We start from the raw sequence: 17128 nt of genomic DNA, 5'->3' as shown, positions 1-17128 counted from the left end.
CATAGTGGTAATGCCACAAAAAGGGTTCAGGTCAAGCATAGGCTGACGTAATCCAATAGCATTACCTATCATAGTTATCAGGCCGCCTATTCTAATGGGTGCTCTCTCATCCTGGATAAGGTGGTCCAAATTAGCTAACATAAAAGTAGCACCGTTTACTGGACGGTTCTGGGAAGCACAAAATATGATGAAGAGTTCATCACGTGAAACTGAAGTACTATTTGGCTTCTTCCCAAATAAAGTGTGGGTCAGGATCTTATGGAAATAGCGAAAAGCCGGGTTATGTATGTTTCCAGAGAGAAACTCATGTTCTTCGGGCTCATCATTTCCAGTCAGCTTACCCCAAAAGTGTTCCAGCTCTCTATACTCAAAAAGTTCTTCCTGGCTTATAGTGAATGTATCAAAGGAGGTAGGAAAACCCAAAAGGTTGGTGAAGTCTCTAATATTAAATTGGTATTCCATATTGAACATTCTGAACTGGATAAAGCCTCTGGTAATTCCTTTTCCATGGCTAGGTAGATAGATTAATGAACTAAGGAATTCTAATGTGAGTCTCCGGTAGGTGGTGAAAGGTCTCAGGATAGGGGAGGTCTCCCATCCTATCTGATTCAGCAAAAACAGGACACTCTGTCTCAGTCCAAGGGCAGTCATAGCCCAATCATCAGCATATAAACTAGGTAGCATTTCTCTAGTGGCTAGTTCTCCAAACCTTCGTTTCTGAGCCATTCCTCTGAACTTGATACCCATACGGTCAAAATGTCCCATCTGGTTAGTGTTAACTAGAGAAAAGAAAACATGAGTTTAAGTCAGGATTTGGCCAAATGCCGAAAGAAGAAAAGAATTATTATTATTATATATAGATATATATATATTTTTTTATTTTTTTTTTCTTTTTGAATAAATCAATAATGAATACTAAATAGAAATTAAAAGAATAATTAAGAGAGAAATAGAGAAATGATAATAATAATAGAATAATAAAATAACAGATTAATTTGTGGGTTGTCTCCCACTAAGCGCTTTGTTTAAATGTCGCAAGCTCGACAAAGAAACTGTTAAATATTGTCTACGAGTCCTGGGGGCGTTTCGTCTAAGTGTAGAATTTGCGAATCCTCGTTGGTTTCCGCATAGTGATAGTGTTTCAGACGTTGCCCGTTTACGGTGAACGGTTCTGTAGATTGTCCTTTAATTTCTACCGCTCCACTGGGAAAGATTTTAGTGATATGGAAAGGTCCTGACCATCTGGATCGTAGTTTTCCCGGGAATAATTTTAGTCTGGAGTTAAATAAGAGTACTGCGTCGCCTTGCTTGAAGGTTTTCCTTGATATACGCTTATCATGCCATTGTTTTGTTCTTTCTTTATAGATTTTGGCATTTTCATAGGCGTCTCTTCTGAGTTCCTCTAATTCGTTTATGTCAAGGATTCTCTTTTCACCGGCGGCTTTATAATTCAAATTTAAATTTCTAATAGCCCAATAGGCTTTATGTTCTAATTCTACCGGGAGGTGACAGGATTTTCCATAAATGAGCTTAAATGGGGTCGTCCCTATGGGAGTTTTATAAGCAGTTCGGTATGCCCATAAAGCTTCTGGTAATTTCAATGACCAATCTTTCCTTGAAGTGGCGACCGTTTTTTCTAGTATTTGCTTGATTTCTCTGTTAGATACTTCCACTTGTCCACTGGTTTGAGGGTGGTAAGGTGTTGCTATCCTATGTCTCACTCCATATTTAAGTAGTAGTTTTTCGAGTACCTTGGATATAAAGTGCGATCCACCATCACTGACTACTATCCTTGGGATGCCAAATCTCGGAAATATTATATTTTTAAAGAGTCTAGTTACTACTCGGGTGTCATTAGTTGGAGAAGCTATAGCTTCGATCCATTTTGATACGTAGTCGACCGCCACGAGTATGTACTTGTTACCGAAAGAGGATGGAAATGGTCCCATGAAGTCTATTCCCCACACGTCAAAAATCTCTACTTCCAAAATACCATTTTGTGGCATCTCGTCACGTCTAGATATGTTTCCCGTGCGTTGACATCTGTCACACTCCTTAATAGCCGCATGTACGTCCTTCCATATAGTTGGCCAATAAAAGCCAGCTTGTAGGATTTTAGAGCAGGTCTTGGATGTACTTGTGTGTCCACCATAAGGCGCGGAGTGACAGTGTTGGATTATATTTTCTACCTCTTCTTCGGGTACACATCGACGGAAAATACCATCGGGACCTCTTTTGAAAAGTAAGGGATCATCCCAGTAATAGTGTTTTATGTCGTGGAAGAATCTTTTCTTCTGCTGGTAAGATAAAGTAGGTGGAACTATTCCGGCAGCTAAATAATTGACTAGATCAGCGTACCATGGTATGACAGATATAGCTAAGGTGGTTTCTACTTGCATGTCGGAGTTGCTCTCTTCCAAAGTAGCTATGAGTTTGTCATACGAGAAATCATCATTAATGGATGTTCTTTCTGGTTCAAGGTTCTCAAGTCTAGAGAGGTGGTCTGCTACTACGTTCTCAGTTCCTTTCTTGTCCTTGATTTCTAAGTCGAATTCTTGTAGTAACAAGATCCATCTTAGGAGTCTAGGTTTAGCATCCTTTTTTGTTAGAAGGTACCTGATAGCAGCGTGATCGGTGTAAACTATTATTTTGGCTCCTACCAAGTAAGAACGAAATTTATCTAGCGCAAATACTACTGCTAGGAGTTCTTTCTCGGTTGTGGCATAATTCATCTGTGCTTCATCCAGGGTTCTGCTAGCGTAATATATAACATGGAGCTTTTTATCCTTTCTTTGTCCTAAAACAGCACCTACAGCATAATCACTGGCATCGCACATTATTTCGAATGGTTCATTCCAGTCTGGTGTATGCATAATGGGTGCGGAGATCAATGCTTGTTTAAGAGTTTGAAATGCTTTTAAACAGTTATCGTCGAATATGAATTCAGCATCTTTCATTAATAGTCCGGTTAAGGGTTTAGTTATCTTAGAGAAGTCTTTGATGAATCGTCGGTAGAAACCGGCGTGTCCTAAAAAGCTTCGTACTTCTCTCACGGTTCTTGGGGGTTGAAGATTTTCGATTACCTCTATTTTGGCTTTGTCTACTTCAATTCCTCTGTTCGAGATGATGTGTCCTAAAACAATTCCTTCTTGTACCATAAAGTGGCACTTTTCCCAATTAAGTACTAAGTTTACTTTTACACATCGTTCAAGAACTCTTTCCAGGTTTTCAAGGCATTCTTCGAAACTTTGTCCGTATACAGAAAAGTCATCCATGAATACTTCCATGATGTTTTCGAGAAAGTCGGCGAAAATTGCCATCATGCATCTTTGAAAAGTTGCAGGGGCATTACACAGACCAAACGGCATTCGTCTATACGCGAAGGTACCAAAAGGGCATGTGAATGTTGTCTTTTCTTGGTCATCAGGGTGAATTGGTATTTGAAAGAAGCCTGAATAACCGTCTAAATAACAGAAATGCGAATGTTTAGCTAATCGTTCTAACATTTGGTCAATGAATGGTAAAGGGAAATGATCTTTTCGGGTTGCTTTGTTTAGTTTCCTATAGTCAATGCACATTCTCCATCCCGATTCGATTCGTTTAGTTATAGTTTCTCCTTTTTCGTTTTCAATAACGGTTATGCCTCCTTTCTTTGGTACAACGTGTACAGGACTGACCCATTTGCTATCAGATATAGGATATATAATACCTGCTTCTAATAACTTGGTTATTTCTTTCTTTACTACCTCACTTAGGATCGGATTTAGTCTTCTCTGGTGTTCCCTAGAGGTTTTACCGTCTTCTTCTAACATGATGCGATGCATACAAATAGAAGGGCTTATTCCTTTAAGATCGGTTATGTGGTATCCTAGTGCGGTTGGATATTTTCTTAAGATATGTAGGAGTTTTTCTGTTTCGAGTCTTCCTAGATCTGCATTAACTATCACAGGTCGTTCAAGTTCTAAGTCTAGGAATTCATATCTCAGATTTTTGGGAAGTGTTTTCAAATCAGGGGTTGGTTTGTTAAGACACTGCGTAGGATCTGGTGTTATTGCTAAGCATTGTTTAGATTTGTCTTCTAAAAGATAGTCTGATGATTTGTCTTCTCCTGACTCTGCTTCTTTTATGCATTCATCGATGATATCCATGAAGTAACATGTATCTTCTATTGCAGGTGCTTTCAAGAATTGGGAAAGAATGAATTCAATTTTCTCTTCACCTACTTCGAAGGTGAGTCTTCCTCGTTTTACGTCTATGATTGCACCGGCAGTTGCTAAGAATGGTCTTCCTAGTATAATAGGTGTAGTATCATCTTCTCTAATGTCCATAATTGTGAAGTCAGTGGGAATGTAAAACTGACCTATGCGTACGGGAACGTTTTCAAGGATTCCTACAGGATATTTGATGGAACGATCCGCTAGTTGTACAGACATCTTGGTCGGTCTTAATTCTCCCATTTCCAGTCTCTTACATATGGATAGAGGCATAACGCTAATTCCGGCTCCTAAATCGCATAAGGCTTTGTCGATGACAAATTTTCCTATGTGACAGGGTATAGAGAAGCTACCTGGATCCTTGAGTTTAGGAGGCATGTTTTGGATTATAGCGCTACATTCGGCAGGGAGTGTAACGGTTTCACTATCCTCAAGTTTCCTTTTATTAGAAAGAATTTCTTTTAAGAATTTAGCATATGAGGGCATCTGCGTAATAGCTTCGGTAAATGGAATTGTAACGTTTAATTGTTTAAGGAGATCAACAAATTTTCTAAATTGACTTACATCTTTGGTTTTAACAAGCCTTTGAGGGTAAGGTATAGGTGGTTTGTAAGGTGGTGGAGGTACATAAGGTTCCTTCTTTTCTAGGGTATCCTTATTACTCTCTTCCTTTTCCTTAGGTTCACTTTCCTCAGTAGATTTCTTAGGGTTTTGGTTTTCTATCCTTGGATCAGACGGTCCTTCCACTTCCGTTCCACTTCTTAATATAATTGCATGAGCTTGGCTTCTCGGATTAGGTTGGGGCTGTCCAGGGAATGTACCAGTTGGTGCAGCAGTAGGTGCTTGTTGTTGAGCTACTTGAGATATTTGTGTTTCTAACATTTTGTTATGGGTAGCCAAGGCATCTACTTTGCTTGCTAGTTGTTTAAGTTGTTCGCCAGTGTGTATGTTCTGGTTTAAGAAATCTTTATTGGTTTGTTGTTGGGAAGCTATAAAGTTTTCCATCATGATTTCCAAGTTGGATTTTCTAGGGGTATTATTGTTAGGATTTGGTTTCTGATATCCCGGAGGTATAGATGGGGTTTGATTCGGAGACTGTCCAGGTGCGTATAAAGCATTATTACTCTTATATGAGAAGTTTGGATGGTTCTTCCAATTTGGGTTATAGGTATTCGAATAGGGGCTTCCTTGAGCATAGTTTACTTGCTCTGTTTGGATTCCAGTCAAGAGTTGACATTCCGCAGGAGTGTGGCCTTGGATTCCACAGACCTCGCAATTCTGAGTTATAGCAACCACGGCGGTCGGTGGTGATACGTTTAAGCTTTCAATCTTCTGGACCAAAGCATCCACTTTTGCATTGACGTGATCAAGGTTACTTATCTCGTACATGCCAGTTTTCGGTTGAGGTTTTTCCACTGTTGTTCGTTCGGTTCCCCACTGATAGTGGTTTTGGGCCATGCTCTCGATAAGCTGGTAAGCATCAGCATAAGGTTTGTTCATTAGTGCACCACCTGCAGCGGCGTCTATTGTTAACCTTGTATTGTATAAGAGACCATTATAAAATGTGTGAATTACTAACCAGTCTTCCAAACCATGGTGTGGGCAAAGTCTCATCATGTCTTTGTATCTTTCCCATGCTTCGAAAAGAGACTCGTTGTCTTTCTGTTTAAATCCGTTTATCTGGGCTCTTAACATAGCTGTTTTGCTTGGCGGAAAATATCGGGCAAGAAAAACTTTCTTCAACTCGTTCCAGGTGGTGACTGAGTTGGAAGGAAGAGATTGAAGCCATCTTCTAGCGCTATCTCTTAATGAGAAAGGAAAAAGACGAAGTCGAATTGCCTCTGAAGTGACACCATTAGCTTTAACAGTATCAGCATATTGAACAAATACGGATAAATGAAGGTTTGGATCTTCGGTAAGATTTCCAGAGAATTGGTTCTGTTGCACAGCCTGCAACAGTGAAGGTTTAAGTTCAAAGTTGTTTGCTTCGATTGCGGGCGGAGCAATACTTGAATGCGGTTCATCTTGCGATGGAGCGGCGTAATCTCTAAGAGCACGAGCTGGTTCTGCCATCTCGGTTAAAGAAGGAAAAATGTTTTTGATATCAGGAAGGTTTATAGGAGGGAGATTGTTCTCAGCACGATATTCCCGAATTCGTCGTAAGACTCGGAGATATAGTTCGATATCGTTGATTCGTAAATAGAGCGGTTCGCCTTGAGAGCGAGTGCGTGGCATACAAATCAACGAAAGAAAGAATAGAAGGAAAAAGAAACCTTAGTCTCTACAGCGTAACGGAAGAGTTATGATATCGATTGAATAAAAGTCCCCGGCAACGGCGCCAAAAACTTGATCGCTCGACTGTGTGAGTCGAGAATGGGATACAAACTGCAAGTGCACAGTTCTATCGCGTAGTTTTAAAAGATATCGATCCCACAGGGACTTATGAATCGATGTACCGTTATCTAAGGTTACTACGTAAATCTAAGGTGAAAATGTTTGATTGTTTGGGGAAAGGAGCTAAGAGCTAAACTAAGATCTAGATTAAATATTAATAAAACGGATATCGGTATGTAGTTCGTCAAAACTAGGGAATCAATTCCTTGTCGGTCTCTCGGTTTTAAAATAAATCGTTTCGATTAACTTTATTGGTTAAAGGTTTTATCTCAAACTCTCGCTCTGTTGAAGAAACCATGATCTTATATTAATGTAGCTGTCACTTATAATTAAGTCAAAAATCATATTTTGAAAACAATAAAGTTGCAGAAACTCTTTTTAAGAAAATACTGACCGTTTTAAACACCCTTATCTCAAACTCTCGCTCTGTTGACTTAGGTTATACAATTAAATCCAAATGCTTAACTCTCGTCCTCACATTCGATCTTTAAAAAATACTTTTTGGAAAAAAGTCAGAATTTAATTAATTCTAAAACTTGCTCTCGCCCTGAGATAGACTTAATGACTAACCTACACTGTCCAGTTAAAACCTCAAACTCTCGCTCTGTTGGTTTCAACTTCTTTATGCCTTTTACTTTTGTAAAAAATCTTGTTATTAAACCTGTAAGTTAAGACCATAAAAAGATTGATTCTGATTTTAAGTTTGAATAGACCGACTTAGTCTTGACCCCTTATTCTGCTTACTTTACATACCGATACCTAGGCAAATTAGCCAGACATGCTAACTAAATAATAATTATTATCATGCATACACAGACTCATTTCAGGCAGGCAATGTAAATAAACAGTAGAATAAAACATTAAAAATTAAATAACTATTAAAGAACCTGAATGCGTAATACAATGGTCTTTGAACACTCCTCCACAAGCCGGTAGGATTTGTTCTTCGATTCTTCAATTAAACAGTAAATTAAATCAAGGAAATAAAAAAAACTCGAATATAACGTAAGGTTAAATCCGGTATAAAGTTGCACAGTAGTTTCCGGTGTAGAAACTACTACGCGAAAAATATCTAAAAGCTAAGAACGGGGAAAATAAATTGCAAGGGAAAAAGAAAATAAAGCTTGCAAAATAAAATAAATAAAGTGAACGATGCTGGAAAGGAAGAAAAATAGGCAAAGGCGTAAAAAAAATAAATTTGGCAGAGCTTCCGCAAAACTGAGCGTGCAAAAACTCTGTGTCTGGAAGTTCCCAATTTGCTGCTATTTATAAGCTGCTGGTGTAACCACTTTTCAAGGGTTTCCGCGTGCATGGTAGTAGGCTTCCGAGGGTTAAGCGTGCGTGGAAGTGGGCTTCAACGTGGTCAGTTGAGTTCCTTGCGCCAAAAATATAGAGGACTGGTGTGACGTTCGTCACACCATGTGTGACGTCCGTCACAAGGTTACTTCGCGTGACGCTCGTCACGCGTCCTGTGACGTCCGTCACAGGCACAGCATTGGTGACTTGTGCGCTTTGGGCTGGGCTTTGGCCTTTGGTTCCTTTTCTCTCCTTTTTGTTGCTTTTTACACCTCCTTTTCTTCCCTTTTTCACTTTTGCTTCAAAATGGGTACCTGATGTAAATAGAAAAGAAATACTGCATAATATCTGATGAAATGGGATAAATTAGCGTAAATGATAAAATAATTTAATTGAATTAAGTCTTAAAAAGCGATATAATTTCGTGTTATCACTAGCGTACGATCCATTCTGATCCTTTATCCCCAGCAGTGTATGACTCATTCAGATTCTTATCTCATTTTGATTCGGCACAGCATACGACTCCTCCAACAAAGTCCGATACGGTCTAGCATACGACCCATTCGAATCTTCATTCCTCAGATACTACCTAGCGTACGGTACATCCCGAGGTGTAGTCTAGCGTACGACTACTTTTCGTCAGATACAGCCTAACAGACGGCCCATTCTGCAACTCAGATACGATCTAGCGTAGGATCCATTTTGATCTGTTATTCCCATCGGTGTATGACCCATCCTAACTCCCCAGTGAAGTCGACGGCCTAATGAATGACTCACTATACGGTCCAGAGTATGACCCAGTGACACCCATGACTTCAGATATCTTCTAACGTACGACGTACTCTGAAGCTCTCATCATCAAACTTCCTAGATGGCATCTTTAAGCCCATCTCCATCAAGACTAACTAATTGACAAGTGCAAATTTTTGGGGCGTTCTAAGTGTTCAATAATCTTCCACCTCCAGACCACGAATGGCGTACATACCATTCTGACTCTCTCGGTTCAAGAATATTGAACAGGGGCAGCTGTCATACCCCAAAATTTGCCCATTAATATTTCAAGACATTTGTCAGGGCACTCTGACTCATTTTTATGACACTGATCCCAAAGGAACGAAGGCCCAGCTCACGAATGGCCCAATCCAGAAAATGGCCCAAACTGGCCTGTTCGCTACGCGCTCGCTACACGCTCGCCTAGCGAACGTTCGCTACACGCTCGCCTAGCGAAGCAAACGTTCGCTACCAGCTCGCCTAGCGAAGCTGACAGACAACAGAAAATTTCGGGCTTCATTCTGAGCCCATTAGGTCACAAAAAAGAGCATTATAAATACCAGCACTTCAGTAATGAAAAGAGAACGAAAAAAGGAGAAAGGAGAACCCTAGCAAGCAAACCCTAGCGCTCACAGACGGAAAACCCTGAAGGAAAAGCCGGCGGCAGCAAAGCTACCTCCGTCCAACTCAATCCGGCTCGCCGACTCAAGGTTGCAACTCGATTGCAAACAGGTTTGCATTACTATTATCGCTTCATTTTCTTAATTTGCATGTGATACCGCTTTATGTTCTTAACTTGCATGTGATATTATAATTGAATTCATAAACATATTTGAGGTTTTGCATGTGAGTTTAAGTAGGCCAGCCTATCCTGAATGTTTGACCATATTATTTCTGTAATTGAATACCATAAGACTTGCAGCATGCTGAGATCATACTGTTCTGAAATTCAAAACCCGCAGCCGCTCGCTAGCACATCGCTAAGCGAGCATGTAGCGAGCATTCGCTAGGCCCTCGCTAGGCGAGGCAGAGGCGAACGGGACAGTAGCTTATATTTCGTTTGTTCTGTGCTATGCTTCTCTGATCTGTTCCCTTACCATCATACATTATTTTGCATGACATTTTTGCTGTTGTATTTCTTTTGCGGTGCAATCTTTGATTGCATCCTGATTTGGTATGCTAACCCGTTTGCTGAATTTTGCAAAGGTTCATATGTCCCAGGAAAAGAGTGTTGTTTAGGCCTTCCACTTTATTTGTGGGATACCCTTGTGAAGAGCTGCCCTAAATTGCTTAATCAATTTTAATTAATTAATTTTAATGTATTAATTTTAATGTATTATTGTTAATGTATCGATTTTAATATGGAGATTCATCCTAATTACTTAATTGACTTTAAAATATGGACTTTAAATATGTGATCTTGGACCTCTCTTTGCTGCCTTACGGTATTACGGTATAACGGTCATGTCCCGCGAATGTAGGGATACACTTAGCAAAGACCCTTCGATTAAATCATCATAAAATAAATCATAGTCCCTCAGATGTTGCCTTCGAAAATACGATTTTGTCCCTCGATGACCCTTCGGTGTAGCCTACGGTTAAATGATGATCGTCCCTTCGAATGCTAAGGTATCCTTACAACTGTTGCCTTCAATGACCTATCGATGACCCTACGATGACCCTTAAACATCCAAAGGGTAAAATTACTTACTTCTCAATAGTAAGGACAGTTTTACCCTCATGAGGATAGGAAACGTTCATAACGACCTTAGGAAGGTATAACTCTCAAGTACTGGATCATAACCTAAAATATTTTCAACACCTCACACCTTTCAAAACCTCTTTTGGAAAATCACCACTTGGTATACATTCATACAAGAATCATTACCGAGTTATATTTTTCTAAACAACTTTCAAAACTAAACGAGATAACCACTTTGTATACATTCATACGAGAATCATTACAAAGTTAAACTCTCTTTTTGAAACATTTTAAAACAATTCACCAACACTTTTCAGACAAAAATATAAGTGATCCAGCAATTAAGAGCCCATGGATAACCATGGATACAAAGGGTGCTAACACCTTCCCTTTGTATAATGTACCTCCCGAACCCAAAATCTATTGAGGTCTTTCCTGTTCTTTTCCACCTTTCCTTATTGGATAAAAGAAAAGTCGGTGGCGACTCTTGCTATCCGCGACATTGCGATAAAAAGCAAAACACCCCAAGTCAGTTCACCGTATAACAGCCCCCAATTCTAAAACTAGAATTGAGATATTTATCATCAAATTGCAAGGTTTATACAAGAGAAAAAATGATCACCACCAAGCAAACCTAAGTGTTGTTGCAGATCCTATTTACTTCTCTCCCCTTGATTTGAGTTGAACCAAGTGCTTCAAACATTCCGAACAAACCTCTGATTGTAGCTACCTTATTGCAAGAACTCCAAGTTCTCCAAAACTCTAGCTCAGCTGATTTCGATCGCTCCACGCTTGAACCCAAACCTTTCTTCACAATCCTCCTATTATCGTTACTTGTTCGAATGAACCCATCGTTCTTCAAACCTTTTACTCGGCTGAATCTATGAAGCAAAGATTTGTGCAAAAAACCCAAATTCTTGAAGGACAAAACCCTACGGTTTTATTCAAGAAAAAACCACTCAAAGACTTTACCCAAATCAAGATACACAATCTTATTTTGATGTTATCACCACAATAATGCACTATGATCGACAAAAATTGTTATGTGTAGTTGTTGAAACATGCAATCAAGAATGAAGATAAAGAGGAACTTTAGTGTATGTCTTTCACTTTTCTTGTTGGTTGTTGAAAAAGAAACTCTAGAATATATATATATATATATATATATATATATATATATATATATATATATATATATATATATATATATATATATATATATATATATATATATATATATATATATATATATATATATATATATATATATATATATATATATATATATATATATATATATATATATATATATATATATATATATATGCATAGAACAAGGCCAAAACACAGCAAAACAACTCAAATAAAACAGGCGAAGAGTCGGCTCAAACAGGAGATAAGTCGACTCAAATAGGTTTTTCCATAATTGAGTCGACCTATGACTCGACCTGTTCAAACCTGCAGCAACATGATTCAAATGAAACAGGTTATGAGTCGATGCAACAGGTGGATGAGTCGACTCATCTTGTTTTTCCAGGAACAAGTCGACCTATGACTCAACATGATCAAACTCGTGAGTTACACATAATTTGATATGCATGAATGAGTCGACCGCTCCAAGGAATAAGTCGACTCAAAGTTCTTAAATGGTCAAAAATGAGTTTTTGAGATGTATTTTGGTCAATCCAAACCATTCTCTTATGGATCTAAGGTACCAACAATGATCAAGTGAATTATTGACATATATGAGATGCTCCTATATGCATAGACACATTAAACTTATACTTTGAACATGTTAGAGAATGAATGCACTCTACGATATGATGACACCGTCCAAAGTACACAGTATGAGCTACTAAAAGGTTTGACATCATTAAAACAAGGACTAAGAACCTTTGCCCTCACATACTCCCCCTTTTTGATGATGGAAAACTGCGGTACAATCTTTCATATATCGCATACTTTAATATACATCCTCCCCCTGATTTTATGCATTCCTTTAAAAATATGCTATCATAATCAAGTTGTGTGTTTCCATTGCTTCTCCCCCTTTGGCAACATCAAAAAGAGACAAGGACAAGGTCAGCCAGAAACAAAATATGTTCATAAGCACCTAATCAAGCACTTTGCAACAGATTAACATCAACAACCATTCACATAAAATGAAGTTAATCTAAGAGATATAGTCATAAATAAGGCATGGAGCTAAAAAACATTTAGTAAATTACATAGTCAAATTTTTTCAACATAAGCTCCAAGATATATAACTAAATACAATAACATGCAAACATGAAGAAGATGAAATGTACTACATGGACGAAAGTTGAATGAATCAATCTTCTAAGGTATTCTCTCCCGGTGATGGGTCATTTCTGCTTCTATAAACAGAAGGTTGATGTGGAAATTTGTCTTGTTCATAAAGGTCAGTGAATTCAATGAAGTTCCAGTTAAGAGTATTGAAAGAGCATGTGATAGAGGGATGATTGGAACCCATAGCATCATTCCATTGCATAATTGTGGAGGCAAGTGAATTGAATTGTCACTTTGGATTTGAATTTGACCCCTTAAGGCTAAGTATTGTTCCTCTTGGAAAGTTGCAAAAGAGACAAAGTTGTCACTTTGAATCTGAAGTTGATCCTGCAAAGTCGTAAATCTCTCCTCTTGAAGTGTGGAAAAATTTTGCTGATGAATTTGCATATTTCTCAATATTTCCATTACTTTAGAATTATCAGAATGAGGAGGATGTGGAGGCATATAAGAAGATCGTTGGCTGGTTCAGCCGATGTGTGTAGCACCTCAAATTTGCACCTCCCATTTTGTACATTCATTTTCATTATAGGTCATTAACATTACATTGTCCACTGCATAGCATTGCATTGTCCATTGCCCAAGTGCAAGTCATCAGTCAAGACTGGTCAGGAGATCCAGTCAAGCAAGTAAGCAAGTGCAATTCCTATTGAGGCAAAGCCCTAAGGTTGGTTCATTGAGTTCACATGATCTAGGGATCATTTTGAAGTGGTTTGGCCAAGGATTGGATGATCAAAGCTCAACAGTCAAGCTGAATTTCATCTGAAACCCTAGAAAGTCAACTGTGGTCAACTGTGCATGAAATCATGGATTTGAAGGTGGGAGATGGTTAGAGAGGTCTCATTCATGTCCATACAAGTCTCATTTGACATGTCAAAGATCAACATTGAAGAATTTGAGGTCAGAGGAAAAGTTTCCAAAAATAGTAAGTGACCTGTAATTTCAAATTGCCAAAAATGGAAAGGTCTTCTCCTCAAATTTACATCACCAAGAAAGCTTCAAATGAAATTTTGTCCAACATGAAAGTTGAAGATCTTGCTCTCACCTTTCCAAAAAGTCCGAGAACATCCATTTCTCATTTGTGGTTGAAGAATTATGATCAAATCATTGTCAAGGAAATTTGAAGTTCAAGCTAGCATAACTTTCACACCAATTGGCCAAATCATGTGGTTCTTTTTGGAGCATTCTTGTTTTGATATCTTCTATCCAATTCATGCATTGCCATTCATCAAAAATCATCACAAAAATATGGCATTTTTCACTTGATTTGAATTTGAATTTTGGAGGGAAAAGTTGATTTTGAGAAATATGCATTTTCCACACTTCCAATCACTTGCACTTGGTCTTAAACAACATTTGGAGTGTGTTTAGCTAAAATTTCGTGCACTGTAGCAACATGTTTCATGCATGCAAGGTGGCTTGACCAATTTAGCACCAACACTCATTTCACTAATTACCAAGGCATTTGGCCTAACCTTGATTAGCATCTTCATTAATCCACCATATATAATCATAATTCTAACTGAATTTGGGATTAACATTTCATTTGCACTAGATCTAGATCCAAACACAAAATTGCACAAACTTTTTCTCTCCATTTTTCTGCAAATTTCTTCATAGAACTTGCATTGATCTTTGTTGTTCCATCATCCACAAGCACTTTGGAGTTGAATTGTAGCAAGGAATCATCACTGTCGAGCAGAATCAAGCACTGTTGCATCAAGCTTCATCAATGGCAGTTGGAAATTGGAGCTACATCCAGGACAATTGAGCATCCAGCATTCATCCATTCATCTAATTGAGCTTTGAGGATCATCTGTTTCACCTTGCCAAGGCCAGAAAAGCGCGATTCCATTACTGCACTTCAATTAAGGTCAGTTTTCGATGATCAAGATTCATGAAATTGTGCTATGTGTTTGGTAGATCTTGGATTGTAGTGTAGCCTGAACTTTGTAGAATTGAATTTCATCAAGAAACGAGGAAGTTATGTGGATTTCAATTTTGATGTGCAAACTTTATCTGGCTCGATCCAAGCGTTTCAGTGAGAGTTAGGGCAAATCATGCTTAGATTAGCGATGAGCGTTAGAAGATGAACATGATGATGTATCGTTTGTGATTTTTTGTGGACATTTGTTCTTGAGCTGGATTTTCATGATGAACACGTGAAGAACCCTAATTTTCCTTGTCCAGAAACGCGTTAGATCTTGCTGAGTTCATTTTGCATGCTTTTCATTGTTTTTGTCCCATGCCACCAATCACAGCGCGCCACCTCACTTAATGAAACGGCGCGTTTCATTAAGTGAGCGCTCAGTTCAAACTCACACGCGGTTCGATTCCGGGCGATGGTGATTTCACATTTTGGTTTTGACATTTTCTCATTGTATGCTTCACATGTTCACATGCCTTCATTCATTTTTTTAATTTTTTCTCCACACTTAAAAATTCATAACTCCTAAAATAATTGTCCAATTGAGATGAGATTTTTTGTGCAATGTTCCTTGTAATGTCTACTATTTTATGGTGATTTTTACAAAAATTGTGCACGCCTGGATTTTTAAATTGCCTAGGGAATGTTCATACATGTTATTTTTTGCACATTGCTTACTATTTTGATTGTGAAATAATGATGCTTAATCCAATGGAGCTGAAATATTGCATGTGTAAACTAGACAACCTTAGGGATATTTTGGCATTGAGTTTGTGATTTTTGCATTTCTGGTTTGTGAGATATGACCTGATCAATATGGGTGTGACAATGTGTGTCACACCATTTCTTGTCTAACTTGTGGATTTTCATTACCATGCCATATGAACTTGAATTGATGTGAATTTTTGCATGATGATACTTCTGGATGTTAGGTTTGAGTATGAATTTTTGTAGAATTTTTGAGTGCATTTCGAATTTGTTTGAGAATTTCTTTTCTGTTTGACCAATTGTGGACTTTTTGAGATTCATGATCTTAGATGATTTGTGAAATTCTTTATGTTTATTGGATGGACTTGAAATTTTGCACATGTATTCTAGACACATTGAAGTTTGTCATGGATTTGGTTTGGTGTCCATATCATGTTTGAATTCTGTTTTATGCTTGCTTGAAGTTGATGTATGATTTGGTGCCTTGTATGAGCTTGTTTGAACATGCCTTGACTTGATGATTTTATTTGACATGCTTCCTCTTGTCCAAATGACTTGAAATTTGGTGTGATGATCCTTGAATGAATGCTGTTTAGCCATGATTTTTCTTGGGATTTATTGAAATGTTTTTGAGTTGATGTGGATTGAATCATTCTAATTGCTTCTATGATCTTCAAAATGCATGTCTTGCCTTCTATGCTTTATGAAATGAAATTGGTGCATGATATGAATATGAGACCACTTGGACATTGTTCTTATTTGATTGAACTTGATTCTTGATGATTTTCATGTTCTGTTTTGGTTTATTGCTCCCATTTTGACCCTAGGCCTTGTCCTAGTGGTTAGTGCTTAATGTTTGAGCTTTGTTTCAGGTCAAAGAGCACAATTGCTCATACTTGATGATATGCACTCAATTGGAGTTGGTCCATTGCTTGTTTATGACTAACCTTGAGTTTGTTTTGTAGGCTTTGAGACTTGTACTTAGGCCTTGTGGCTTGCACCTTTGTGCATTGCTTTGCTTGATTGTTGTTTGACTGTGTACAGTTAACTGTTGACCATTGTCTGTTTGACTTTTGTTTGAGTTGAGTACTGATTATGTTGGATTGTTTTCAGGTACTTTAGTTGCTATAGTTCCTTTGTGAACTTGCTTTTGCTTTGCTTGATAGCTTGAGCATTGAGGTATAATGTCTCTAACTTCATGTAGTCTGGAAGACCTGGCCTGTTATTTGGCCAGGCACCTGTCTGAAGTCCTCCTTAAGAGGCAATGCTTGTGTTTGTTTATCTTTGTCCCCAAGCAGGAAAAGACCTTTGATAAGGCAATTGGCAGATACAAGAGATGTGCAATCCATCTCCTGCTATTCAGTTGAGTCATCCCTTTGCTCACACAACTGGTGTTGATGCATTGTGGATATTAACCCAAGATCCTTGTACAGTTGTACAGTTGAGTCAGTGTCATAAGTGTAGAAGGGTTCCCACTTTCTGAACCCACACTTCTTTTGACTGAAGCTCTCCCAGACCAGGGATAAGAGCTGTGAGGCACACCCCTCACTTCCTATTTCATCTGCTTCACCCTAACTCTCAATGTTAGGGTTAAGAGCTAACATCACCCTGATACAGTTGGCTTGCTTTTGCAGCCTAACCCTTGTGTGAGCCCACTTTGTTTGTATATAGTGTGTGCTATTTGTGTGATTGTTTGCTTTTGCCTGTGCTGTTTAGGATAGCTTGCTCCCTGTGCAAGTTAGATAGCAACCTTAACATAGGGATCATATGCATGACAACTTCTAGGCTCGAGTCGTAGTCTCCCTAGTA

At 38.4% G+C, this 17128-nt stretch overlaps 1 pseudogene; it reads left to right on the top strand.

Annotated features, from left to right (window-relative positions):
* The first annotated feature begins 5802 nt into the window (after positions 1–5802).
* LOC127116485 (uncharacterized) lies at positions 5803–5902 on the top strand (annotated as a pseudogene).
* Positions 5903–17128: the final 11226 nt, after the last annotated feature.

The sequence above is a fragment of the Lathyrus oleraceus genome, chromosome 1 (genome assembly GCF_024323335.1).
Source record: "Lathyrus oleraceus cultivar Zhongwan6 chromosome 1, CAAS_Psat_ZW6_1.0, whole genome shotgun sequence".
NCBI lineage: Eukaryota > Viridiplantae > Streptophyta > Magnoliopsida > Fabales > Fabaceae > Lathyrus > Lathyrus oleraceus.
This window is presented reverse-complemented; position numbering and strand designations above follow the sequence as displayed.